The sequence below is a fragment of the Schistocerca serialis genome, chromosome 1 (assembly GCF_023864345.2).
Source record: "Schistocerca serialis cubense isolate TAMUIC-IGC-003099 chromosome 1, iqSchSeri2.2, whole genome shotgun sequence".
NCBI classification, from domain to species: Eukaryota; Metazoa; Arthropoda; class Insecta; order Orthoptera; family Acrididae; genus Schistocerca; species Schistocerca serialis.
The window spans coordinates 290747942-290775644 of NC_064638.1; the positions used below are offsets into that span (position 1 = coordinate 290747942).

At 44.1% G+C, this 27703-nt stretch overlaps 1 protein-coding gene across 3 annotated transcripts in view; it reads left to right on the forward strand.

The window, feature by feature from the left end:
- The window catches only part of LOC126468704 (synaptosomal-associated protein 25), a 411734-nt gene that overhangs the window by 22610 nt on the left and 361421 nt on the right, over positions 1-27703 (forward strand). For all 3 annotated transcript variants that reach the window (XM_050096572.1, XM_050096571.1, XM_050096573.1), the window contains exon 2: positions 13516-13557. The gene's annotated coding sequence lies outside the window, so the exon portion shown is untranslated. The remainder of the gene's footprint in view (positions 1-13515; positions 13558-27703) is intronic.

A 27703-nucleotide genomic window follows, 5' to 3' on the forward strand; every position in this document is an offset into this window, starting at 1 on the left:
CAGGGAGGGGTGATTGCCTGAGCTGATACCTTCTGACCATGCCGATTGGTCCCTCCGTCTGTTTCTCGGGAGGTGTGACCTGAGGTGTAAACATTCACCTAAGGCGGGAGTGCCCTCTGAGAGGGTCCCCATAAGGAAGGAGCGCGCCATCGGAGACGCTGGCAATCATGGGGGATTCCTCCGCAATGGATTTCTCTTCTTCTTCTCTCTCGACTTCTGCCCACAAACGGAAACATGACCAGCCACCAGTGACAAAAGTACTACCGCCTGCCCCACTCTCTGATTATTATTCTCTGATTATATTGTCAATCATATTATCTTTAAATTTCTGATAACTAGTTGAATTGTTTAACCAGGTTTTTTCTATGAAAATTGTGCAGAGAGAACGTAAACAATAATTTGTCAATAAATTGCAAAGCCAGTTTTTAATTCTTTTAAGGCTGCTTGTACGTTTCAGAGATTGTAGCAACAGGTAGTATAAGATTCAATTTGATAAGCTTTGTGACTTTGTAATAAAAATTTCGAAGATTGCTGTACATTATTAATTTAAGATGGACTACAGGCGGTAAATATTTGACAGTATAAATGTTTCGTTACTTATTTTGCTGTCTTTCTTTGCTGAAGAATCTGTAAGTTATGAGATCTCCAAAATGCATTTCCATTTGCACTGTTTAAGGTTTCATAAGATAACGTCTTAAGAAACTGAGTGTCATGTTCACTTACAATGATTTAACAACAAACTGATGGTCTTTATTTCAGTATTGCCCATACTATCACATGCAGTTTTTTGTTGAAGTTGTACTTACAAATGGTCGACGTACATGAACATTTCTTTGTAAAGGCAAATCGGGAAAAGGAATTCAGTTTTATTATGAATGCTAAGCAAGCCAGAAGCACTGCTGAATGACTCTGCATCCCAATCTTTACAATCTGTGGTGATACTTTGGAAAATGTGTTTAAACTCGTGGCATGTAAGATGTATTGTCTGAACAGTTCATAAATTGAAACTCCAGCATGTAGTACATGTTTGAGGCAGTCTGAATCCCTTTCCTGAGTTGTGTACTTCTTGAAGTGAAGTGTTGCTGAAACATGAATGGAATGCTACAAGATTGTAAATGAAAAACCTAATGGCTTTTATATTTTTCGAATAGCAGCAGTAGATAGTTTGTGCATAACAATGGAAAAATATAGCTTATGGACATAATCAAAATTTTGTACACCTCCATGTTTACCTGCTATTACTGAGGCTCCATGTCTGGCTCACTATTTTCTCAGTAATGCCACAAAAATCAAGTACATGGAGTACAATTTCTGATAAATCCGAGCAGTTTTTTCACAACCTTGTGAAAATCAATAAATCTTTCTATGGGACCGTCTTGGGTACAGAACCTGAGAATAATACCCATTTACAACTTGCAAGGAACATCAAGAGTTGCATCTTCTTACACTTCAACAAACTGGCATGACTGTAATTCCTTAATGCGATCATCGACACTGACAACAGATTCAACTAATTTGTTTTGAAGTGTGCTTGATGCTCATTTACACCCATAAGTACCAAGTGAGGTGGCACAGTGTTCAGCAAATTGGCCTCGAATTCAGGACGACGACGGTTCGAACCTCTGTCCAGCCATCCTGATTTAGATTTTCCACGATTTCCCTAAGTTGCTTCAGGCAAATGCCAGGTTGGTTCCTTTGAAAGGACACGGCAGACTTCTTCCCTGTCCTTCCCTAATCCGATGGGACCGATGATGTCACTGTTTGGTCCCCTCCCCAAAATTAACCAAGCAACCAACCTAGAAGTGCTTTGCAAGTGGTTATGCATGAACTGTTCCTGTGTAGACATGTTCCAATAATTCAAGGTAACTACCTTTATAGGGTGCAGAAAAATTTCTGCTACCAGTCACAATAAAAGATTTATCCGTCATACAACCAGTGTCAGGCTTGTGCCCATCCTTAGTTGTTTATACATTCATGTACATGTTTATATTGCTGGAGATCACTGTATAAATTGTCACCAGCAAATAATTTTTTGTATTTGTTCAGTGATCTCCAGCAACATAAAGATATACATGAATGTATAAACAACTGAGGATGGGCAGAAGCCTGAAACAGGTCATGTGACAAATAAATAATCTTTTATTGTGACTGGTAGTGGAAATTTTTCTACACCCTATAAAGGAACAATCACAGTGTTAAACAGCATCCACTTTGGATAAAATTCAACTACTTTTGCTGTCAGAACTTTCTGAATGCAAGCTCTTGCTTGCCCAAGAAACAAACATCAATATTTCTCTCGAATACAAATATAGTATTTTTCAGAATCACATTTTGTTTTATGGCATGAAGTTAAGCCCCTTCAGAAACTGAATGTCCAGTTCATCTATGATCAAACAGCTGAAAATACTTTATTCTGAAGAGTGTCTTCTTGAATTGTGGCGTTTCTCAGCTTTTATGTCAATTTTTTGTCACAAATACTCTGAAAAAAGCTGACATCCATTCTTTTCCAATCCCTAATCCACCAAAACCCCCCCCCCCCCATGAACCATGGACCTTGCCGTTGGTGGGGAGGCTTGCGTGCCTCAGCGATACAGATAGCCGTACCGTAGGTGCAACCACAACGGAGGGGTATCTGTTGAGAGGCCAGACAAACGTGTGGTTCCTGAAGAGGGGCAGCAGCCTTTTCAGTAGTTGCAAGGGCAACAGTCTGGATGATTGACTGATCTGGCCTTGTAACAATAACCAAAATGGCCTTGCTGTGCCGGTACTGCGAACGGCTGAAAGCAGGGGGAAACTACTGCCGTAATTTTTCCCGAGGGCATGCAGCTTTACTGTATGATTACATGATGATGGAGTCCTCTTGGGTAAAATATTCCGGAGGTAAAATAGTCCCCCATTCGGATCTCCGGGCGGGGACTACTCAAGAGGATGTCGTTATCAGGAGAAAGACAACTGGCGTTCTACGGATCGGAGCGTGGAATGTCAGATCCCTTAATCGGGCAGGTAGGTTAGAAAATTTAAAAAGGGAAATGGATAGGTTGAAGTTAGATATAGTGGGAATTAGTGAAGTTCGGTGGCAGGAGGAACAAGACTTTTGGTCAGGTGATTACAGGGTTATAAACACAAAATCAAATAGGGGTAATGCAGGAGTAGGTTTAATAATGAATAGGAAAATAGGAATGCGGGTAAGCTACTACAAACAGCATAGTGAACGGATTATTGTGGCCAAGATAGATACGAAGCCCACACCTACTACAGTAGTACAAGTTTATATGCCAACTAGCTCTGCAGATGACGAAGAAATTGAAGAAATGTATGATGAAATAAAAGAAATTATCCAGATTGTGAAGGGAGACGAAAATTTAATAGTCATGGGTGACTGGAATTCGAGTGTAGGAAAAGGGAGAGAAGGAAACATAGTAGGTGAATATGGATTGGGGGACAGAAATGAAAGAGGAAGCCGCCTGGTAGAATTTTGCACAGAGCACAACATAATCATAACTAACACTTGGTTTAAGAATCATGAAAGAAGGTTGTATACCTGGAAGAACCCTGGAGATACTAAAAGGTATCAGATAGATTATATAATGGTAAGACAGAGATTTAGGAACCAGGTTTTAAATTGTAAGACATTTCCAGGGGCAGATGTGGACTCTGACCACAATCTATTGGTTATGACCTGTAGATTAAAACTGAAGAAACTGCAAAAAGGTGGGAATTTAAGGAGATGGGACCTGGATAAACTAAAAGAACCAGAGGTTGTACAGAGATTCGGGGAGAGCATAAGGGAGCAATTGACAGGAATGGGGGAAATAAATACAGTAGAAGAAGAATGGGTAGCTTTGAGGGATGAAGTAGTGAAGGCAGCAGAGGATCAAGTAGGTAAAGACGAGGGCTAGTAGAAATCCTTGGGTAACAGAAGAAATATTGAATTTAATTGATGAAAGGAGAAAATATAAAAATGCAGTAAGTGAAACAGGCAAAAAGGAATACAAACGTCTCAAAAATGAGATCGACAGGAAGTGCAAAATGGCTAAGCAGGGATGGCTAGAGGACAAATGTAAGGATGTAGAGGCCTATCTCACTAGGGGTAAGATAGATACCGCCTACAGGAAAATTAAAGAGACCTTTGGAGATAAGAGAACGACTTGTATGAATATCAAGAGCTCAGATGGAAACCCAGTTCTAAGCAAAGAAGGGAAAGCAGAAAGGTGGAAGGAGTATATAGAGGGTCTATACAAGGGCGATGTTCTTGAGGACAATATTATGGAAATGGAAGAGGATGTAGATGAAGATGAAATGGGAGATATGATACTGCGTGAAGAGTTTGGCAGAGCACTGAAAGACCTGAGTCGAAACAAAGCCCCCGGAGTAGACAATATTCCATTGGAACTACTGACGGCCGTGGGAGAGCCAGTCCTGACAAAACTCTACCATCTGGTGAGCAAGATGTATGAAACAGGCGAAATACCCTCAGACTTCAAGAAGAATATAATAATTCCAATCCCAAAGAAAGCAGGTGTTGACAGATGTGAAAATTACCGAACTATCAGCTTAATAAGTCACAGCTGCAAAATACTAACACGAATTCTTTACAGACGAATGGAAAAACTAGTAGAAGCCAACCTCGGGGAAGATCAGTTTGGATTCCGTAGAAACACTGGAACACGTGAGGCAATACTGACCTTACGACTTATCTTAGAAGAAAGATTAAGGAAAGGCAAACCTACGTTTCTAGCATTTGTAAACTTAGAGAAAGCTTTTGACAATGTTGACTGGAATACTCTCTTTCAAATTCTAAAGGTGGCAGGGGTAAAATACAGGGAGCAAAAGGCTATTCACAATTTGTACAGAAACCAGATGGCAGTTATAAGAGTAGAGGGACATGAAAGGGAAGCAGTGGTTGGGAAGGGAGTAAGACAGGGTTGTAGCCTCTCCCCGATGTTGTTCAATCTGTATATTGAGCAAGCAGTAAAGGAAACAAAAGAAAAATTCGGAGTAGGTATTAAAATTCATGGAGAAGAAATAAAAACTTTGAGGTTCGCCGATGACATTGTAATTCTGTCAGAGACAGCAAAGGACTTGGAAGAGCAGTTGAATGGAATGGACAGTGTCCTGGAAGGAGGATATAAGATGAACATCAACAAAAGCAAAACAAGGATAATGGAATGTAGTCTAATTAAGTCGGATGATGCTGTGGGAATTAGATTAGGAAATGAGGCACTTAAAGTAGTAAAGGAGTTTTGCTATTTGGGGAGCAAAATAACTGATGATGGTCGAAGTAGAGAGGATATAAAATGTAGCCTGGCAATGGCAAGGAAAGCGTTTCTGAAGAAGAGAAATTTGTTAACATCCAGTATTGATTTAAGTGTCAGGAAGTCATTTCTGAAAGTATTCGTATGGAGTGTAGCCATGTATGGAAGTGAAACATGGACGATAAATAGTTTGGACAAGAAGAGAATAGAAGCTTTCGAAATGTGGTGCTACAGAAGAATGCTGAAGATTAGATGGGTAGATCACATAACTAATGAGGAAGTATTGAATAGGATTGGGGAGAAGAGAAGTTTGTGGCACAACTTGACCAGAAGAAGGGATCGGTTGGTAGGACATGTTCTGAGGCATCAAGGGATCACCAATTTAGTATTGGAGGGCAGCGTGGAGGATAAAAATCGTAGAGGGAGACCAAGAGATGAGTACACTAAGCAGATTCAGAAGGATGTAGGTTGCAGTAGGTACTGGGAGATGAAAAAGCTTGCACAGGATAGAGTAGCATGGAGAGCTGCATCAAACCAGTCTCAGGACTGAAGACCACAACAACAACAACAACAACAACAACAACAACAATCCACCAAATGAAAAAATACAATTTATTTATCATAGAGCAATCTGTAAGCCAAGGACATGTTTTTATATCAACAAAATGGAAATTTTCTGTTTTATTTCCTATCAACTGGTTTAATGTGTAAGTTTGGTGTGAATTGCTCTAAACTCACTTTGTTTCAGAAGTCCAACTTGAAAATGGTTTGTCATCTAATTCATGAAATAAAGATAGGAGTGTTCCCTCTGGACAAGCCATAATATAATTAGTCACAAATGCACTCCCAAATTACACCACTAATACAGTTTTGTTAAACCAGGGCAGAACAGCCTGCAAAATAACATAATTTCACAGCTGAGGTAAGCCCCAACCATGTTCCTATGACACATTACTGCCTTTCGGCTGCCACGTATATGTGAGAGGCTATTTCTAGAAGCATGCTCTGAACTGTTAGTCTGTGGCATGTATAAGACAGTAAATTCTCAACTTGTGGATGGATTGAATGAAACATACAGAACTTACTTATTTCAACACATTGTTATAGTTTAACTCTAATCGTAAGTTTTCTTCAAAATTTTGAATACGCTTGAGTGACCAGTGGCCATTTAGAAAAATTCAACTAAATTTGAAGTACCAAGTGACTGGCGCTCTTAGGTGTGCCCCTGATAAGATCTGAACCAACTGTGCTAACGTGGCATGGTTACAGAATGCTTTAAGGACTGAAAAAAAGAGCTAATGGCTGTGACAGTATATCATTCTGAAAGCTTAGCACCTCCTGCATTCCTCTGAATTTGAGCTTGATTGATAGGAAGCAGGGAATTAAAGGAGGTTTTTGAAACTAAAAACAAAATTGTTTTACTTTGGGAGAAACAAAATTAACCATAAATAATCACTGTTTAAAAGCACATATCTTAGTGTGAAATTCAAATCTGCTGCTGGACAACAGTCAGTACAGTGTTGCTCCACCCCCTTACATTGTGGAATGCTTAGAATGCTGTGCACAAGCTGATTGTTAGATTACCCCACTCGGTTGTGACCCTCTTGATGTCACCCAAAGTTTCAATGCCATTCATGCTTGATACACCACAAGATTAAACTGGTCCCAACCATACTCAACCATATCCATATCAGTAGACAGCATAGGTCATTCGACTGGGTTGACGCCTGTCTCCTGCAGCAATTTCACAATGTGAGTTAATGAGCATCACTCTCATTTAAGTATATGGCTGAAAAGTCAGCCTTCAGGAATTGTGAAACAAACCCTGTCGTCCAGGTTTGTGTGCCACGGAACGCAGATTCGCCATGAGATGGGGAAACTGAGGCGTATGTTGTGCTGCATGAGGCCTAAGTACTGTAGTGTGCAAGTGAGACAGGCGAGAATATATGCCATAGGGAAGCCCCATAGAAGCTGTTAGTGGCCAGGGAGATGTAGCAGTGTTAAATATGGCGAACCTAAGATTGGCCATAAAGGGAAACATTTATGAAAACTATTTAATTACATAATAATTCAGGGAATGAAGCCACAGTAATTTTAATCTACCATCCTTCATAAATTTTCGTGGTGATTCCAGTAAAACTTGAACATTGATCGTATCTGTAATAGTTTAGGATTTACTGTTAAAGTGAAAGTAACAAGTTTTGTAACAAAGACCTGAATGCTAAAATCTGAACACTTTGGTCAATCTTAATAATAAACATTTCATATAGAAGCATATCATTAAATGACAAACTTTGTAAATATCAACTCTTTAACTTTATTTGTTCAAAAGATACAGTAAATTTAAATTATCAGTATTTACAGTTGAGCATCAGATCATTTCCTCCACGCAGAACATATTGAATGATGACAGCATGACATTTTATTGAATCATTAGGTAGTAGAATGTGTTGTGAAGTTTAGTGCATACTTTTGTTATTTATTTATTCCTTTATCTATCTATCTATCTATCTATCTATCTATCTATCTATCTATCAGATTGCACATGTGTGCAAGGCTACTGGCCATGGCATTCAAAGCTAAGAAGGAAATTATATTGGTTTTATGTAAAAGAAGTTAATGTTTATTATGTAATGAATATTGTTGTTACTTTATTTAGAACATGAAAGTGGTCAAGCTTTGATTTTTTAAATATGTTAAAATGTAAAATAATGTAGAATAAGCTGTAAAATAATGTAGAATAAGCTGTAAAATGTAAAATAATGTAGAATAAGCTGTAGCCAATCAGATGGATGGCTTCAAGACAGGGAATGGCACTAGTCAGTTGAGCAAGGATGTTCAACACATGGGAAATGCAACCGGGGACGAGCTGAGGGACTATGCTGGTGGAGACGCGAAAATGGGCGGTCGGTCTTTAGGTAGCTAGGAAGTGAAACGACTTGGAAAATTTCTCGTTGTATGGTGCTCCGGGACTTGGTCTGTGAGCGGTGAGCAGCCGTGTGCCTGGTGTGAACTCTTAACTTTTCGCATAAATGAGGTGGAGTATTGGATTTGTAATTCATGATGAGATTGTGAATGATTGAACTGTTTCAAATAGACATGCACTTGAGTGTAATAGTATTTCTAAATACGACCATTTTTGCTATTTGTTTGCTTCCTGAATAAACATTATTCTGACCATGTCACAACTGTGTGGCCTGCATCGTTTACGGGTCGTTAATTTAGCTCCTATTATTATTATTATTATTGTTGTTATTATGTTCTATTAACGTTTTGTGTTTCATACAATTTTGCAAACTTGCGATCAGCCAGACAGTTTAACCAAAGGGTCACAGATGTCTAATTTAGGCCGTGTAATGCAACACGTGTAGTTCAAGCCCTAGACCAGTTTAAGCAAAGACATTTCGACAAAGAGGAACTGCATGTGAGCCTGAACATCTTTCAGATGTTAGTTCGCAATTCGGTGAGCATGGAATGCTCACACTTGCCTCAAATTACCCCTGATTGATGAGAAGCGTTAGACATGCATATGACAACATGACTGATCCATCTCCCAAAGATGGACCTGTGGGACTGCATGCCTAACATGTGTATTGCTGTCCTGGCTACCTCTGCTTACTCTTCCAGTCGTCATCAGATATCAGGTGTTTGGAACTTGGTACTGAATAAAACCTAAAGATATTGATCGATCTTCCATCCCAAGTGTTTCCCTGTCCTCACCTGCAACTGCTGTGGACCTCATGAGTAAAGAAAAGGGCATCATATAATAATGGACACTTAGAAGCCAAATTGAGAAGTGTTGGTTGTACTGTCTGGATTGACACAGCTGTCACAGTAGCCTCAAATAAGTGGTGTTATTGATCATAGATGACCACCACAAAGCAGATCATCATTGTTATGTATTTAAAAATACTTGTGGATATTTGGATAGTGTTGGTATGGTGTACGCCAATTAAGTGGGCAGGATTCCATGCTGACAACACATCTTTTTATGAAGTGATAAAATATACACTGAGGTGACAAGTCATGGAACAGTGATCTGCATACATGCAGATGGTGGTAGTACCATATACACAAGGTATAAAAAGGCATTGTGTTGGCAGAGCTGCCATTTGTACTCTGGTGATTCATGTGAAAAGGTTTCCAATTTAAGGCCACATGACGGGATTAAGACTCTGAATACAAATTGGTAGTTGGAGTTAGATGCGTGGGACATTCAATTTTGGAAAGTGTTTCTGAATTAAATATTCAGAGATCCACAGTGTCAAGTTGTGCTGAGAATACCAAATTTCAGGCATTACCTCTCGCCACGGACAACACATTGGCCGACAACCTTCATTTAACAACAGATAGCAGCGCCGTTTTCATAGTTGTCAGTGCTACGACAGGTGGCACTCTGTGAAATAACCACAGAAATCAATGTGGGATGAATGATGAATATATACATTAGAACAGGGTGGTGAAATTGGCATTAATGGGCTGTGGCAATAGATGACCAACTCAAGAGTCTTTGCCAACAGCATATCGTCACCTACAATACCTCTCCTGGGCTCATCACCATAATGGTTGGACCCCTGACTGGAAAGCCATGGCCTGGTCAGAAGAGTCCAGATTTCAGTTTGTAAGAGCTGATGATAGGGTTAGTGTGGCACACATACCAAGAAGCCCTGGACCCAGGGTGTCGGAAAGACATTGTGCATGCTGGCAGTGATTCTGTAACGAAGTTGGCTGTGTTTACATGGAATGATCTGGGTCCTCTTGTATGTTTGCTTGGAGACAATATGCAGCTGTTGATGGACTTCATGTTCCCAACCAAAAATGGAATTTTTATGGATAGTGACACATCACATTACAGACTCGCAACTGTTCGCAATCCTGGACAGTATGCATGAATAATTTGGCCACCCAAATCGCCCAGCAGTAGTCCATCAAACATTTATGGAATGTCATAGAGGTCAATTTGTGCACAAAGTCCTGCATTGGCAATACTTCAGCAGTTATGGACCGCTATAGGGACAGCATTGCTCAGTATTTATGCAGGGGACTTCCAGTGACCTGTTGGGTCCATACCACGTCAAGTTGCTGCACTGTGCCTGGCTAAAGGATGTCTGATACTTCATTAAGAAATATCCCATGACTTCTGTCACGTCAGAGTATGAATAGCTCAAAAGACCATTTGGCATGTTCGCTGACTGGAAGTGTTAAAAGCTGCATTTTCAAGTTCATTGTTGGAGGCAAGTGCACTCTACCAAGCTGCCCTGATAATGCAATTTTAATTGTATCTTTGTTTTCCAAGAGTCTAAACATTGCAGTTCCTTGTGGCCAAGAGTATCAGGAAAGAGGTGGTCCTCCAACTCCCATCACCTCCTGTGTACACTTTCATTTAGTTTATTAGGAAAAGAGCTAAATCTAAAAATGTCTGTTTTAAACACTGTATGCCTTTCATGGGCCATGGGGATATATTTTAAGAGTATTCCAAAAGATTTATACCAGATCCAGTTAACTGAAATTTTTTAAACAGTGGTGGTGTGGGAAATTTACTTTTTCTGGTAGATAACTAGAACTTCCCTGTTTGCTCATTTCCAATTATGAACTTGACATAGATTTGTCTTTAAAAATGTGCTAAATAAATAAATTTTTACTGTATCAGTTATCTGCTGCTGGTTTTGGTAAACAGTAAAAGGCTATGGACGTAGAACAGTTAACTGTATGAACTGAGACTATTCCTTTGTGCAAGTAGTAAAACCACCTATTGTGTCCACCAAACAATGTTAACTGCACTATTTTAAAGTTTTGATTTTACACTATATATGTCCTACGTGTGAATTTATATGCATGAAATACAAAAAAAATTATCTTTTAGTTGGGTGTACATAGCTGCCCAGAACTGCTTATCTATATGTGTTTTGTATGGTGTTTAGTTTTGTTTCATCACATTAAGAAAAATTCTTAGTTACATTTTTATTATTTTCCATTGGACTAAAGTGTTCATTGTAAGACTCTCTCTGATGTTCGTGGCTTCAGGAAAAACTGGAGAATCTTTCGAATTACTCAATAGTGAAGTGATAAAAATTGTTCTTAGATGCTTGATAGTAAATAGAGCTTGAGCTGATAATTATTTGAGACTTTAACATGTATTTCCTTGTGGGGTGTCAATTCATGATGCAGAAGTTAAGACATTGTAAAGCAACAAATTTGATTCTTAGTTGTTTTTTTGTGTTACCTTTATGAAGTAAATAACTGGCACAATTGTGAAATATCTGCTGTGCAGAATAAAATAAAACTGATAAGACACCTAATGTGCTGTGTTCCTAATTTACACATTTTCAGTTCCATTTGAAATAATTTTCTAAAATTTCTACGAAGATAAAGTACTTCAGGGTTGTTGCCCATCTGTGTAGTGAAGAGATAATTAGCCACAGTTCATATTTCAAGAGGACCATTGCACTGAGATGGCTGTTTACTGAGTTCCCAACAATACTTCAAATGATAAAATATTACCAGTTGTCATCTTCTGTGATTTATCAAAGGCATTTGATTGTGTCAGTCAATATTCTGTTGGAGATGTTTTTATGGAATATGTAGTTCAGCACATATTCTTAAGGAAAATTTCAGAAATTTATCAAAGGCTGCATGAGGAGAAATGACAATAGGAGTCTCATGTTGTTTGACCTCAGGCTCACTATTATTCCTGTTCCTTGTTAATGCTATACAAAATATTGTTATGCCATTATATTTGAATCAGGAGACAGAATTGGTTAAGTTTGCAGATTATACAAACATTCTCTTGAATGAAAGAAAATTGTGTATGATGCTTTTGTAAAAGTAACAGACTGGTTTTACATAAATGGGCTAATTTTAAATTTTGAAAAAGTGCAGCTCATCCAGTTTTGTAATGCTAGTAGTATCCCACCTACTAGCAATAAGAAATAATATAATTCCAAGAAATTAGGTATACAAATAATTAGAACTTGAACTGGATAATCTATGTAGTAGACCTGCTAAAAGTTTAGGTTCAGCTACTTTTGCCATAAGAATAATTGACCACTTTGTAAGTGAACATATCTTGCAGTTTCTCATTCACTGATCTCATATGGTCTATGGGATACTATTCTGGTGTAACTGCTCATGTTGGCATAAAGTATTCATTGCACAAAAGTAGGTAATTAGAAACATGTCTGGGGTTCACATTTGTACATCTTTCAGGGATCTCTGTAAGCAGTTGGTGGAAGTATTACCCACAGCCTTACTGTACTACTCCTCACATATGAAATTTGTCAACAATCCACCTGAGATTGTGATTAACAGATATTCTGGACAATACTACAAGAAAAAAATTAACATTTAATGAATTTTCGGGATGGAAAGGGATGTAATGTGCAGTTGTAAAACTCTTCGACAAATAAGATGTCTGGCACATATAGATTAAAGATGTTTCTCCTTAACTACTTCTATATGATAGAGGAATTAGTACATATGCAGAAAAAACTGTAAATGACCAGCATGTACACACACACACCTTGTTTTTGTCTGTTTGTATTATTCTATGGTTGTTAATTCGACATGCTATACATCATAATATTTATACGACCTATGGAACAGCTAACTTGGTTATATTTCGACACTTAGAATGACGAAGTGAAATGCCAATGAATATGTTATTGATGCTGTACAGAAGTAATATTTTGCCAGTTCATTTTCCTCGATAGGCAAATATTTAGTCTTTCAAATTCAGAAATGTTTTTTTTTTTTCATTTAACATAGAAAAATACTTGAGTGCAGTGTGTAGGATAATTTATAAGCAATGTTAGTTTCTTGTATGTTCTTTGAAGCATTATCCTAATGGACTATCAAACAGTTACGTTAAATAAGGATATGCTTAAAAAGTGGTGCATTGCTAACAAAGTGACCAGACCCTGCTGAACTGCAATAATCTGAACCTTCTAGTCTGTTTAGTGGGACATTTACTGTGCTAAATGAAGGAAAAAAATTCAGAAAATTAAGTAGCCAGGAGAGGAACAGAAAGGTAGTTTGCAAGAAATGATTTGTTTCGCTTCGAGTATAGCTTAACTCCATTGACTCATGATACAGATGCTTAAATTTCAGCCTTTACTGCTGTCTGCCAGTTACTTTCACCAACGTTCCAATAATAGCTTTGTCATTTTTTCTTTTCACCCACGATAGTGATGCGTCAATTTTATTCTATTGTACTTTCAGAACTTAAGTAACTGGAACATTAACTTTTCATCATGTGTTCCAGGTTCAGCAATCACAGTTCCTGATCTGCAGTGTCTTTTCTTGTGTAAGTAATTCTTATTTTGATTTGGTTGGGTAATGGGTAGAACAAAATGACAGCTTTCAGATAGTGTAAAAAATTGTGCTTTTAAAAGACAATAGAAAAATTTTTGTTTATTATTTTAATTTACACCCTTATTCCATATCTGGGCAATCCATTGTTCAGATATTGACTTTTCCTAATTCTAAAAATCTAAAATAGTTTCAAAAGTGCCTATCCATTACTCTGATTGGAAGGAATCAGTTCCACGTTGATACACATTGAAAATGTTTTCTAACCATACCATTCATCTAATTTTAGAAAAAACTTTTGGTTTGAAGTCTTTGGTGCTTCTGCTTTTGGTGTGACAGAACACATTTAACACAGGATGATGGACAAATCTGAAAGTAAGATTTCCTTTGATTGCATTGAAAAGTTGTTTCTTCCACACACTTGAGCACTGAGCCATTGAAACTTAATTGTCTATTAAAGACACTGGCTCTTTCTTTCCCTTTCTCTCCCTCTGGGAGTATGGTTTGTGCCTACGTCCGGAGGCGGACGCTCGCAAATGTAACGCATTCTTCGCCTTCTCTGCTTGTATGTTTTCATCCTTCCTTTGTCCTTCTCTTTTCCTTACCTCTTCTCTTTACCTTTTTCTCCGCTGCAACGTTTGAGACCTCTCTTCTTTCCTTTCCCTTTCTTTGTTTTTCTCTTTCTTCCTCCCTGTGCGTGTCTGAACGCCGACCCACGCATTTTCGTGCGTAGCCGGTGACGGGGTAACGCATAATTCCCCGCCCCGGGTAGACAGGTAGGACACGTACGTCCCCCTGGTAACGGCCAGGCCCAGGGAGGGGTGATTACCCGAGCTGATACCTTCTGAAAGTGCCGATTGGTCCCTCCGTCCATTTGTCAGGAGGTGTGACCTGAGGTGTGAACAATCACCTAAGGCGGGAGTGCCCTCAGAGAGGGCCCCCACAAGGATGGAGCGCGCCATCGGAGACGCCGGTAATCATGGGGGATTCTTCCGCAATGGTTTCCTCATCTTCCACTATGTCAGCTCGCAAGCGTAAGTTCACTGAGTCTCAGCCACAGACAGTTCTTCCATTGTTGCCACAGTTCCTTGTTGTTTCTCGGTCTGACGAAGGTCACGACTTCTCCACGGTCAACCCTTTCATTATTCAGAAAGGTGTCGACGCAATTGCAGGTCCTGTAAAGTCTTGTTCCAGATTACGGAATGGCACCTTGTTGTTAGAAACAGTCAGTGCCCTCCAGGCACAAAACTTGTTGTGTACTTCACTGCTCCACACCTTCCCTGTCCGGGTTGAAGCGCACCGCACTTTAAATTCCTCACGTGGAGTCGTTTATACGCGCTCCCTCGACGGATTGTCTGACGAAGAAATTCAGCACTACCTGTCTGACCAGGGCGTAACGGCTGTTCATAGAGTTATGAAAAGGATTGACACGAACATCTTTCCAACCCTCGCTGTCTTCTTGACATTTGACAAAGTTCAACTCCCATCGAAAATCAAAGCAGGCTATGAGATAATTTCCGTTGGCCCTTACGTCCTAAACCATATGCGTTGCTATCGGTGTCAGCGGTTCAATCACACCAGCCAGTCCTGTTCCAATCCAGTCAAATGTGGTACATGTGGCAAGGATGCCCATGAGGGTGCTTGTCCAACTCCATCCCCTCATTCGATCAACTGTATGGGTGACAACGCTGCTTCCTCTCGAGATTGCCCCATTTTTAAAGACGAAAAGCTCATTCAGGAAATCAGAGTGAAGGAAAAGGTGTCAACCTCTGCTGCTCGAAAATTATTCGCCAGTCAACAGCCCACCATGCCTCAGATAGGAAAATACAGCACTGTCCTTGCTTCTCCTTGGCCAACAAAGGAGGCGGCCACGCACACTTGAGACCTCACCTTTAGTGCCACGGTCGTCAGATCGGCCAGCGCAAAGATCGCCCGTTCAACCTCGCCGCTTTCGCCTGCCCATTCCATGGCTCACCCTTCATCAGGTTCTGCTAAATCTCGAGCCCAAAAGTCAGACGCCAAGATTTCGAAAAAAGAGCATACTCGTGAAGATTTTTTACATACCCCAACTTCACAACCATCGGTTCCTCCTTCATCTAAACATGTTTCCAAGAAGGCTAATAAGAAACCCAGTTCATCTCCATCTCCGCCAAGGCGTGTCTCATCTACAGCACCACCTGGCAGAAATCGCCCTCGGCCGTCTGTGTCGTCGAGGCGCACTGCTGGCGGCCGATCAACCGGCTGATAGTTGGTGGCAGGAGCTGCTCCTGAACAACCTATGGATCAGGATCTTCTGCCTTCGGCGGAATGCCATTCCATGCTATCGGTCGCAAGCTCTGAGCAGACGTTGAGTTGACGGCAACCTTGGTCACATTCCTCCATTTTCTGTTCACCCTATGTCCATTATCCACTGGAATATCCGCGGCATTCAAGCCAATTGGGATGAATTGTCGATCCTCTTACGATCCTACTCGCCGGTCATCTTCTGTCTTCAGGAAACAAAGCTGCGTCCCCATGGCCGCTTTGTTCTCCCCCATTTTCAGTCTGTCCGATTTGATCTCCCCTCTGTTGAAGGCACTCCAGCCCATGGAGGACTCATGATTCTTCTCCATGATACTCTCCATTATCACCCAATCCCCTTAAACACTTCCTTCCAAGCTGTCGCTGTCCGTCGTTCCCTTTCTGGACATACCTTTTCTCTTTGTACTGTATACATTCCATTGACCACACCAATGGCACGAGCTGATCTCCTTCATTTGCTTGGTCAGCTTCCACCTCCCTATTTGCTGGTTGGGGACTTCAATGCCCACCACCTGATTTGGGGATCTCCACATCCTTGTCCACGTGGCTCACTATTGCTAGACGTCTTCCACCAAGCAGATCTAGTTTGCCTCAACACGGGGGTCCCTACATTTTTGTCTGCCTCCACGACAAATTTCTCTCATTTGGACCTTTCGGTCGGTACTGTTCCGCTAGCTTGGCGCTTCGAATGGTTCGCCCTTGATGATACACACTTCAGTGACCACTTTCCATGTGTCCTTAGACTGCAGCTTCAACTGCCATATATGCGCCCGCGACGCTGGAAGTTTGCCCAAGCTGATTGGACACTTTTTTCGTCCCTAGCGACATTCGATGACCGTCACTTTCCTAGTGTCGACGATGAGGTCACACATATTACAGACGTTATTCTTACAGCTGCGGAAGTTCAATACCACGCACCTCCGAATTGCCCCGGGGCTCCCCAGTTCCTTGGTGGAACGAGGCAAGCCGTGACGTAATACATGAGCGGTGACGTGCTCTTCGCGTTTTCTGCCACCATCCTACTTTGGCCAACTGTATCCGCTATAAGCAGTTCCGTGCACGATGCCATTGCATCATCCGCGATAGCAAGAAGGCAAGCTGGAAATTCTTTATTAGCTCATTTAACACCTTCACTCCCTCCTCGGAAGTTTGGAGTCGGATTCGACGGTTACCAGGCGCGCCTAGTTTCTCCCCGGTCTCTGGGCTCACTGTTGCGTATGATACGTTAGTGGACCCCGTCGCAATTTCTAACTCATTGGGTCAACACTTTGCTGGGATTTCGAGCTCTTCAAATTATCCGCCAGCATTTCTCCCGAAGAAACGTGCAGCGGAAGTGCAACCTCTTACTTTCTTCTCTCAAAATCGCGAAAGCTATAATACTGTTTTCTCCATGTGGGAACTCCAACATGCACTCTCTTCTTCGCGCTCCTCCGCCCCAGGACCGGATGGTATCCACATCCAAATGTTGCTGCATTTATCAACCCATAGTCTGCGTTACCTCCTTCGCCTTTATAATCGAATTTGGACCGACAGTACATTTCCCAGACGATGGCGGGAAGCTATCGTCGTTCCTGTTCCGAACCTGGAAAGGACAAACATCTCCCATCTAGCGATCGCCCCATTTCTCTCACGAGTAGTGTATGTAAGGTTTTGGAGTGTATGGTGAATTGCCATTTAGCTTGGTGGCTGGAGTCCCGCAGTCTTTTAACACCTCCCCAATGCGGTATCTGAAAGCATCGTTATGCAGTTGACCATCTTGTTTCTCTCTCCACTTACATTATGAACAATTTTCTCCGGAAACGCCAAACAGTAGCAATATTTTTTGATATGGAGAGAGCATACGATACCTGTTGGAGGACAGGCATCCTCCGCACACTGTTCTCTTGGGGCTTTCGAGATCGGCTGCCCCTTTTTCTTCATGAATTTATGGCAGAGTGCACATTTAGAGTGTGGATGAACACTACACTCTCCCGTACTTTCTCCCAAGAAAACGGGGTACCCCTGGGCTCCGTGCTAAGTGTTGTACTGTTTGCCATTGCCATAAATCCAATTATGGATTGTCTCCTTCCTGATGTCTCGGGCTCCCTCTTTGTGGACGATTTTGCGATCTACTACAGCTCTCAACAGCCTTCTTGAACGTCGTCTTAATGGATGTCTTGATCGCCTCCAGTCTCGGAGCATCGAAACCGGCTTCGGTTTTTCTCCCAGTAAGACTGTTGGTGTTAATTTTTGGCGACGTAAGGAGTTTCTTCCACCCTCCTTACATCTAGGACCTGTCAATCTTCCGTTTTCGGACGTCGCTAAATTCTTGGGTCTTATGTTTGACAGAAAACTGTGCTGGTCCTCCCACGTTTCCTATCTTTCGGCTCGCTGTCTGCAATCCCTCAACACCCTCAGTGTCCTGAATGGTACCTCTTGGGGAGCGGACCGAGCGGTCCTTCTCCGCCCCTATCGCACCTTAGTGCGCTCGAAATTGGACTATGGAAGCATAGTTTACTCCTCTGCTCGGCCATCTATTCTTTGGCATCTCGACTCTTTCCACCACCGTGGAATACGTTTAGTGTCTGGAGCTTTTTACACCAGCCCCGTGGAAAGCCTTTATGCTGAGACTGCTGAACCTCCGTTGTCCAATCGGCGAGCAGTCCTTCTGAGTCGTTATGCTAGCCATCTGTCTTCCATGCCTGCTAATCCAGCCCATGACCTTTTTCGATGCCTCCTTTGATGTAGGGTATGCAGGCCACCCTTCCTTCCTACTACCACCGGGAGTCCGCTTCCGTCAACTGCTCCATTCTCTTTCCTTTTGCTTGCCTAAAACCTTATTGACAACTTGGGGTACAGCACTGCCTTGGCTCCGTCCCCGGATCTGCCTGCTCTGTGACCTTTGTCAATTTCCCAAGGATGGCACCCCTTCACTTGTTTATCGTCGGGCATTTGCTGCTCTATGTGCACAAATGAAGGAAGCCACATTTATTTACACTGATGGCTCGAAAACATCGTTAGGTGTAGGGAGTGCCTATATTGTTGGCGACACCCCAAATCGATTTCGGCTTCCCGACCAGTGTTCGGTTTATACTGCGGAGCTTTATGCTATTCTCCAGGCTGTCCAATACATCCGCCGCCATCAGCGGATACAGTATGTTATCTGTTCAGATTCTCTCAGCTCTCTCCTCAGTCTCGAAGCTCTCTACCCTGTCCACCCTCTGGTCCACCGGATTCAGGACTGTCTGCGCTTGCTCCACCTGGGGGCGCCTCGGTGGCGTTCCTCTGGCTCCCAGGGCACGTTGGTACCTATGGAAATGAGGCGGCCGATACAGCGGCCAAGGCTGCAGTCTCTCTTCTTCGGCCAGCTATTCGATCGATTCCCTTCGCCGATCTACGGAGCATTTTATGTCGTCGTGTTGTTCTTTTATGGCACGCACATTGGTCGACACTTCCTCATAATAAATTGCGGGACGTGAAAGCTCTTCCCTGTGCTTGGACCTCTTCCTCCCGAACGCGTCGTTGGGAGGAGGTAATTTTAACTAGACTCTGGATAGGGCACTGTCTTTTTAGCCATCGACATCTTTTAAGCGGCCATCCTCCCCCACTCTGCCCCCACTGCTCTCAGCTGTGGACGGTAAGACACCTTTTAATTGAGTGCCCCTATTTTACTCCGTTACGCGCCTGTCTACAGCTGTCACCTGATATATCGTCCATTTCCTTTTAGCAGATGACATGCGCTCGGCCGATCGCGTTCTCGAGTTTATTAGTGCCAGTGAGATGATGTCAGTCATTTGAAGCTTTTTTTGGGGACAACCAACCCCTTTCTGTAGTGGATTTTTAAGCTTTCCTTCTGCTTTTAGTTCCTCCAATTTTTTGAGTTTCGTTCCCATTGCTGCTGGTTTCCATTTTCGTTTTTTACTGTTTCCTAAGTCACGGACCGGGTGCTAATGACCATAGCAGTTTTGTGCCCTAAAACCAAAACAAACAAAAAAAAGAGAAAATCATTCACTGCACATAATTTTAATGGAACAAGATCTTATGGGAAGTGTAAACAATGGAAACTCCAGTTAGAATATCAACAAAATAAGGAAAAGATAGTGTCCAATCACCATAAAGACGACATGTCAATTTCCAGACAGGTGCAATGAAAAGACAATTACACATTAAGCTTTTGGCCAAACCCTTCTTCTGAAAAGCAAATACACATCATTCATTCACACATCACACATACATGATAGCCATCTCTGGCAGCTTGGACCACAATCCTGTATTCACCTAACCAGAAGTCCTGTTCCTCCTGCAACTGGACTTCATTAATTCCTACTATATCTAACTTCAAGCCATTCATTTCCCTTTTTCAGTTTTTTTACTTACTTGTGAGATTAAGGGATCTAACATTCCACACTATTATGTGTAGAATGCTGGTTTTGTTTCTCTTGATGTCATCCTGAGTAGCCCCTGCCCGTATATCCAAATAGAGAACTATTTTACCTCTGGAATATTTTAGCAAAGAGGATACCATCATTTAACCATGCAATAAAGCTGAATGCCCTTGGGAAAAGTCACGGCTTGTAGTTTCCCATGTTTTCAGCCAGTCATCCAGCCTGTTTCCCCTTTAACTACTGAAAAGCCTGCTGCCCTTCAGGAACCATACATTTGTCTGGTCTCTCAACAGATAGCCCTCTGTTGCAGTTGCATCTGTGGTATGGCTATCTGTATCACAGTAGCATGCTCCCCCTGCGGGTTCGGGGGTAAGAATAGGCCCGCGGTATTCCTGCCTGTCGTAAGAGGCGACTAAAAGGAGTCCATCCCCCTCACGGGGGTAGTTAGCGCCTGCGTCCGGAGACGGACGGTTCCACGACCTATAATCGTGGTCTTTTTGGTTTTTTCACTTCTCGTTTCTTCCTTCCTTTTGTTGGTTCCTTTCCTTGCTCTTCTCGACCTCACTGTCTTCCTTACTCATTTTCCTTGACTTCTCCTTGCCTTCTCATTGCCTTTTTCTCCTTGCCTTCTCATTGCCTTTTTCTCCTTGCCTTCTCATTGCCTTTTTCTCCTTGCCTTCTCATTGCCTTTTTCTCCATGCCCTCTCATTGCCTTTTTCTCCTTGCCTTCTCCTTGCCTTCTCATTACCTTCTTCTCCTTGCCTTCTCATTACCTTCTTCTCCTTGCCTTCTCATTACCTTCTTCTCCTTGCCTTCTCATTACCTTCTTCTCCTTGCCTTCTCTGGTCTCCGCCTCGGCGTTTGAGACAGTCTGTCCTCTTTCTCCCTCTCTCTCTTCTTTTTCCTCTTCTTCCTTCCTCCCTGTGCGTGCCTGAAGGCCGACCCACGCGTTCGCACGCGTAGCCGGTGACGGGGTAACGCGTAATTCCCCGCCCTGGGTAGACATGTAAGGCACGCGCGTACCCCCTGGTAAAGGCCAGGCCCGGGGAGGGGTGATTGCCTGAGCTGATACCTTCTGACCATGCCGATTGGTCCCTCCGTCTGTTTCTCGGGAGGTGTGACCTGAGGTGTAAACATTCACCTAAGGCGGGAGTGCCCTCTGAGAGGGTCCCCACAAGGAAGGAGCGCGCCATCGGAGACGCTGGCAATCATGGGGGATTCCTCCGCAATGGATTCTACTCCATCTCTTTCGACTTCGACTCAAAAACGGAAACGTGACCAGCCAACAGTGACAAAAGTACTACCGCCTGCCCCACAGTTCCTCGTAGTTTCTCGAACTGAGGACGGAAAGGATTTTTCCTCTGTCAACCCTTTCGTTATTCAGAAGGGCGTAGATGCCATAGCCGGATCTGTCAAATCTTGTACCAGGTTGCGAAACGGCACCTTATTACTAGAAACTGAGAGTGCCTTTCAGGCACAAAAACTGCTTCGGGCCACCCTCCTGTACACGATCCCTGTCCGGGTGGAGGCCCACCGAACTTTGAACTCGTCTCGTGGTGTAGTGTATACTAGCTCCCTCGACGGATTGACTGACGAGGAGCTTCAATCATTCCTCGCTGAGCAGGGCGTGACGGCTGTCCATAGGGTCATGAAAAAGGTCAACAATGACCTTGTACCGACCCGGACAATTTTCTTGACCTTCGATAGTGTTAAGCTGCCATCGCGCATCAAGGCGGGCTACGAGGTTATTTCTGTTCGCCCCTATGTCCCGACACCTACGCGCTGTTACCAGTGTCAGCGTTTCAATCACACTAGACAGTCTTGTTCCAATGCGGCTAAATGTGTCACTTGTGGCAGGGATGCCCATGAGGGTGACTGTCCACCTCCGTCTCCTCGTTGTGTGAACTGTCAGGGTGACCATGCCGCATCCTCCCGCGACTGTCCTGTCTATAAGGAAGAACGCTGTATCCAAGAAATTAGGGTCAAAGAGAAAGTGTCCACCTCGGCTGCTCGCAAGCTATTGGCTAGTAGGAAGCCCACGCTGCTCCCAGCGGGGAAATACAGTACTGTCCTCGCCTCTCCTCGGACTACCCGGGAAGTAGCAACCCAGACATGCGATCTGACCTTCAGCACCACGGTCGTCCGTTCGGCCAGTGCTAAGATCGCGCGGTCGACGTCTCCTCTTCCTCCCATCACCCCACAGACACGAGCACCTTCCTCAGCTTCTGCTAAGACGAAGACATCGAAGTCAGATGCACGGGCCTTCAAGAAGGAACCATCCCGTGCAGACTTCCTCCGTACCTCGACCTCCCAGCCTTCGACCGGTACTTCCACTACACGTCCTTCCAAAAAGGCGCATAGGAAGCACAGTTCTCCTTCTCCGCCACGGCGCATTCCTTCTCCTGCGCCACCCAGCGGTTGCCGCCCCAGGCCGTCATCTGTTTCGCCTGGCCGCACCGCTGGTAGCCGTACATCTGGCCGTTCACTGGCGGAGGAAGCTCCCCCTCCCGGCCATCCTCCCGAGATGGCCGATGACCCTATAGACCACATGGACGATGACTGTCCGCCTACTGATAGCGGCGGCAGTGCTCGCTCGAAGCCAGGCCCTAAGCGGCCTTCGAGGTGACCACTTCTCTCATTTTCCTTTTCTTACGATGGCACTTATTCACTGGAATATTCGCAGCATTCGCTCCAACCGAGAGGACTTGAAGTTGCTGCTCCGCTTGCACCGTCCGCTCGTCGTAGCCCTCCAGGAAACGAAGCTACGCCCATGCGATCAAATTGCCTTGGCACACTACACCTCTGTGCGTTTTGACCTACCCCCTGTGGTAGGTATCCCAGCTCATGGAGGGGTTATGTTGCTGGTCCAGGATGATATTTACTACGATCCCATCACGTTGCACACCGGCCTGCAGGCAGTTGCCATCCGCATTACTCTCCCCACTTTTACGTTTTCCTTTTGTACCGTTTACACTCCATCGTCATCTGCCGTTACCAGGGCAGACGTGATGCAACTTATTGCTCAGCTCCCTACACCATTTTTGTTAACTGGAGACTTCAATGCCCACCATCCCCTTTGGGGCTCTCCAGCATCCTGCCCGAGGGGCTCCTTGTTAGCAGACCTTTTCAACCAGCTCGATCTTGTCTGCCTCAATACTGGCGCCCCAACCTTTCTTTCGGACACATCTCACACCTATTCCCATTTAGACCTCTCTATATGTACTACCCAACTTGCACGCCGGTTTGAGTGGTATGCACTTTCTGATACATATTCGAGTGACCACTTCCCGTGTGTTATCCAACTCCTGCAGCATACTCCCTCTCCGTGCTTCTCTCATTGGACCATCTCCAAGGCAGACTGGGGGCTCTTCTCTTCCAGGGCGACCTTTCAGGATCAAACCTTTACAAGCTGCGATCGTCAGGTCGCACACCTCACGGAAGTCATTCTCGCTGCTGCTGAATATTCCATCCCTCACCCTCCTTCTTCTCCACGTCGCGTACCGGTCCCCTGGTGGACCGCGGCATGTAGAGACGCTTTACGTGCTCGTCGACGTGCTTTACGCACATTTAAACGCCACCCTACAGTGGCGAATTGTATCAATTATAAACGATTACGTGCTCAGTGTCGTCGTATTATTAAAGAAAGCAAGAAAGCCAGCTGGGCTGCTTTCACAAGCACCTTCAACAGTTTTACTCCTTCTTCTGTTGTCTGGGGTAGCCTGCGCCGGCTATCTGGCACTAAGGTCCACTCACCAGTTTCTGGCTTGAAGGTCGCGAATGACGTCCTTGTAGCCCCTGAGGCTGTCTCCAATGCCTTCGGCCGCTTTTTCGCAGAGGTTTCGAGCTCCGCTCATTACCACCCTGCCTTCCTCCCCCGCAAACAGGCAGAGGAGGCTAGGCCACCTAACTTCCGCTCCTCGAATTGTGAAAGTTATAATGCCCCATTCACCATGCGGGAACTCGAAAACGCACTTGGCCGATCACGGTCCTCTGCTCCAGGGCCAGATTCTATTCATATTCAGATGCTGAAGAACCTTTCTCCTGCGGGTAAAGGTTTTCTTCTTCGTACATATAATCGCATCTGGATTGAGGGACATGTTCCCACATGCTGGCGCGAGTCTATTGTTGTCCCGATTCCTAAGCCGGGGAAGGACAAGCACTTGCCTTCCAGTTATCGACCTATCTCGCTTACCAGCTGTGTCTGTAAAGTGATGGAGCGAATGGTTAACTCTCGATTGGTTTGGCTGCTCGAGTCTCGACGCCTACTTACCAATGTACAATGTGGATTTCGTAGGCGCCGCTCTGCTGTTGACCATCTGGTTACCTTGTCGACCTTCATTATGAATAACTTCTTGCGGAAGCGCCCGACCGCGGCTGTGTTCTTTGATTTGGAGAAGGCTTACGACACCTGTTGGAAGGCGGGCATTCTCCGCACCATGCATACATGGGGCCTTCGCGGTCGCCTTCCTCTTTTTATTCGTTCCTTTTTAATGGATCGACAGTTCAGGGTACGTGTGGGTTCTGTCCTGTCCGACACCTTTCGCCAGGAGAATGGGGTGCCACAGGGCTCAGTCTTGAGCGTCGCTCTCTTCGCCATCGCGATCAATCCAATAATGGATTGCCTCCCAGCTGATGTATCAGGCTCCCTTTTCGTGGACGATTTTACCATCTATTGCAGCGCGCAGTGTACACGTGTCCTGGAGCACTGTCTTCAGCGTTCTCTTGACCGTCTTTACTCCTGGAGTGTCGCCAATGGCTTCCGTTTTTCTGCCGAGAAGACGGTCTGTATTAACTTCTGGCGCTACAAAGAGTTTCTCCCACCGTCCTTACGACTCGGTCCCGTTGCTCTCCCAATCGTGGAGACAACCAAATTTTTAGGCCTTACATTTGACAGGAAACTTAACTGGTCTCCACATGTGTCCTATTTGGCCGCCCGTTGTACCCGTTCTTTAAATGTCCTCCGTGTTCTCAGTGGTCTGTCGTGGGGAGCGGATCGAACCGTCCTACTTCGTCTATATCGGTCGATCGTCCGCTCCAAGCTGGATTATGGGAGCTTCGTATACTCCTCTGCACGGCCATCCATCTTACGCCGCCTCAACTCCATACAACATCGGGGTTTACGACTTGCGATCGGAGCATTTTATACCAGTCCCGTAGAGAGTCTTCATGCTGACGCTGGCGAATTGCCACTCACCTACCGGCGCGATATACTGCTTTGTCGGTATGCCTGTCGGCTATTGTCAATGCCCGACCATCCGTCTTATCGTTCCTTTTTTGACGACTCTCTTGACCGTCAATACGGGTTGTATGTCTCTGCCCTGCTACCCCCTGGAGTTCGCTTTCGTCGCCTCCTTCAACACCTTAATTTCTCACTCCCTGCAACCTTTCGAGTGGGCGAGAGCCGCACGCCACCATGGCTCCAGGCTCAGGTCCGCGTTCACCTTGACCTCCGCTCGCTCCCAAAAGAGGTCACCCCCGGTTCGGTCTACCACTCCCGTTTTTTGGAACTTCGTTCAAAGTTCATCGACATGACATTCATTTATACAGATGGCTCTAAGACCAATGACGGGGTCGGGTGTTCCTTTATTGTCGAGGCACAAAGTTTCAAATACCGGCTCCATGACCATTGTTCTGTCTTCACAGCTGAGCTCTTTGCCCTCTACCAGGCTGTTCTTTACATCTGCCGCCACCGACATTCTGCTTATGTCATCTGCTCAGATTCCCTGAGCGCCATCCAGAGCCTCAGTGATCCGTACCCGGTTCACCCTTTCGTACACCGGATCCAACGCTCTCTTCAGCAGCTGGTGGACGTCGGTTCTCCAGTTAGCTTTATGTGGGTTCCTGGCCATGTCGGTATCCCTGGGAACGAAGCTGCAGATGCCGCGGCCAAGGCTGCGGTCCTCCAGCCTCGGACAGCTTTTTGTTGCGTCCCTTCGTCCGATTTTAGCAGGGTGATTTGTCGGCGCATCTTATCTCTGTGGCATGCCGATTGGGCTGCACTTACCGACAACAAGCTTCGGGCCTTAAAACCTCTTCCCGTGGCTTGGACGTCCTCCTCACGCCCTTCTCGGCGGGAGGAGGTCATTTTAGCCCGGTTAAGAATTGGACACTGCCGGTTCAGCCATCGCCATCTGCTGACGGCTGCGCCGGCGCCGTTCTGCCCATGTGGGCACTTGCTGACGGTTAGACACATTTTAATGTCCTGTCCAGATCTTAACACACTGCGCCTCGATCTTAACCTGCCAAATACTTTCGATGCCATTTTAGCGGATGACCCACGAGCAGCTGCTCGTGTTCTTCGTTTTATCAATTTGACCAACCTCTCTAAGGACATTTGATGATGCTGTTTTTTAATCCTATGCCTGTCAGTCTGTCTTTTATCGTGTTTTCCCTTTTTGTTGTTGTGGTCAACTTGTGCCTCGCGGTGTATTCTTAGAGTAGTCAGGGCGCTAATGACCATTGAAGTTGTGCGCCCTAAAACCACAAAAAAAAAAAAAAAAAAAAAAAAAAACAGTAGCATGCAAGACATCCCACCAGTGGCAAGGACAAAGGTATATGGTTCCATAACTTATGTAACAGAAAATGTAAAAATCTGTCTAATGAACTTTGCAGGTGCTGCCAAAGGGATGGAAATATGACCAAAAAAGTACACTGTTATAACAATTGGTAATAAGCTTAAATTTGTTGACAAATTGAATCCGCAGTGGGGCAGTGTTCATTGGGAAATGGTGCTCTGATATCTGAAATGTTTTTGGTGTTAGAGCTGCACAGCTATCACAGAAACAATACAATTAACACTGTGGAGAAGGGCAGCAGTGAGTGGAAAGTGGATTTACATGAAAAGTTAACCAACTGGTAAATGCAAATGGCAACTCTCCAGAGCAGATGGCTATTGAATAAAACACTGGTGGATACAATTGAGGCACGTGCATGTACTCATGGGCTACACCAGTAGATTAACAATGCACCCTAAGGCTGCATGTAGGTTTTAAATGGAAGCAGACATGCTGATTCTGTGACATCCTTACAACATAAGAATTTTGTATTCTGGGTGTCCTAATTGAGCACATCACTTATTTCCAGTACCGACGTTTCCTTGCAGAGTGGGTGTATTTATCAAGGTCAACTTCCCTGGAAGAACACTACTACTCCCGTACAGAATGACTAAGAACCAATTCCCCTCTAGCAGTATAGAACAGTGTCAGATTTTTGTAGAATTTGTCTCTCTTGTATTATTAGTAACTCATATTTTTTCCATGTAGTGTGAACACTGGAAAATATACGCCCTCTCCCACGTGTTTCTGCTCACTGCGCTGACAGTGATACATAGGACGAGATGCGGAAGGGTCAGTATAACTTTGCATCTTTTGATGAAGAGCGATAGAGAGATTGGGAACTTACCTGCTTGCACATGTGTAAAACTGGGGAGCAGGAAGTGAATTATCACAATCAGGCAATGTGCCTCCCCTCACCCTT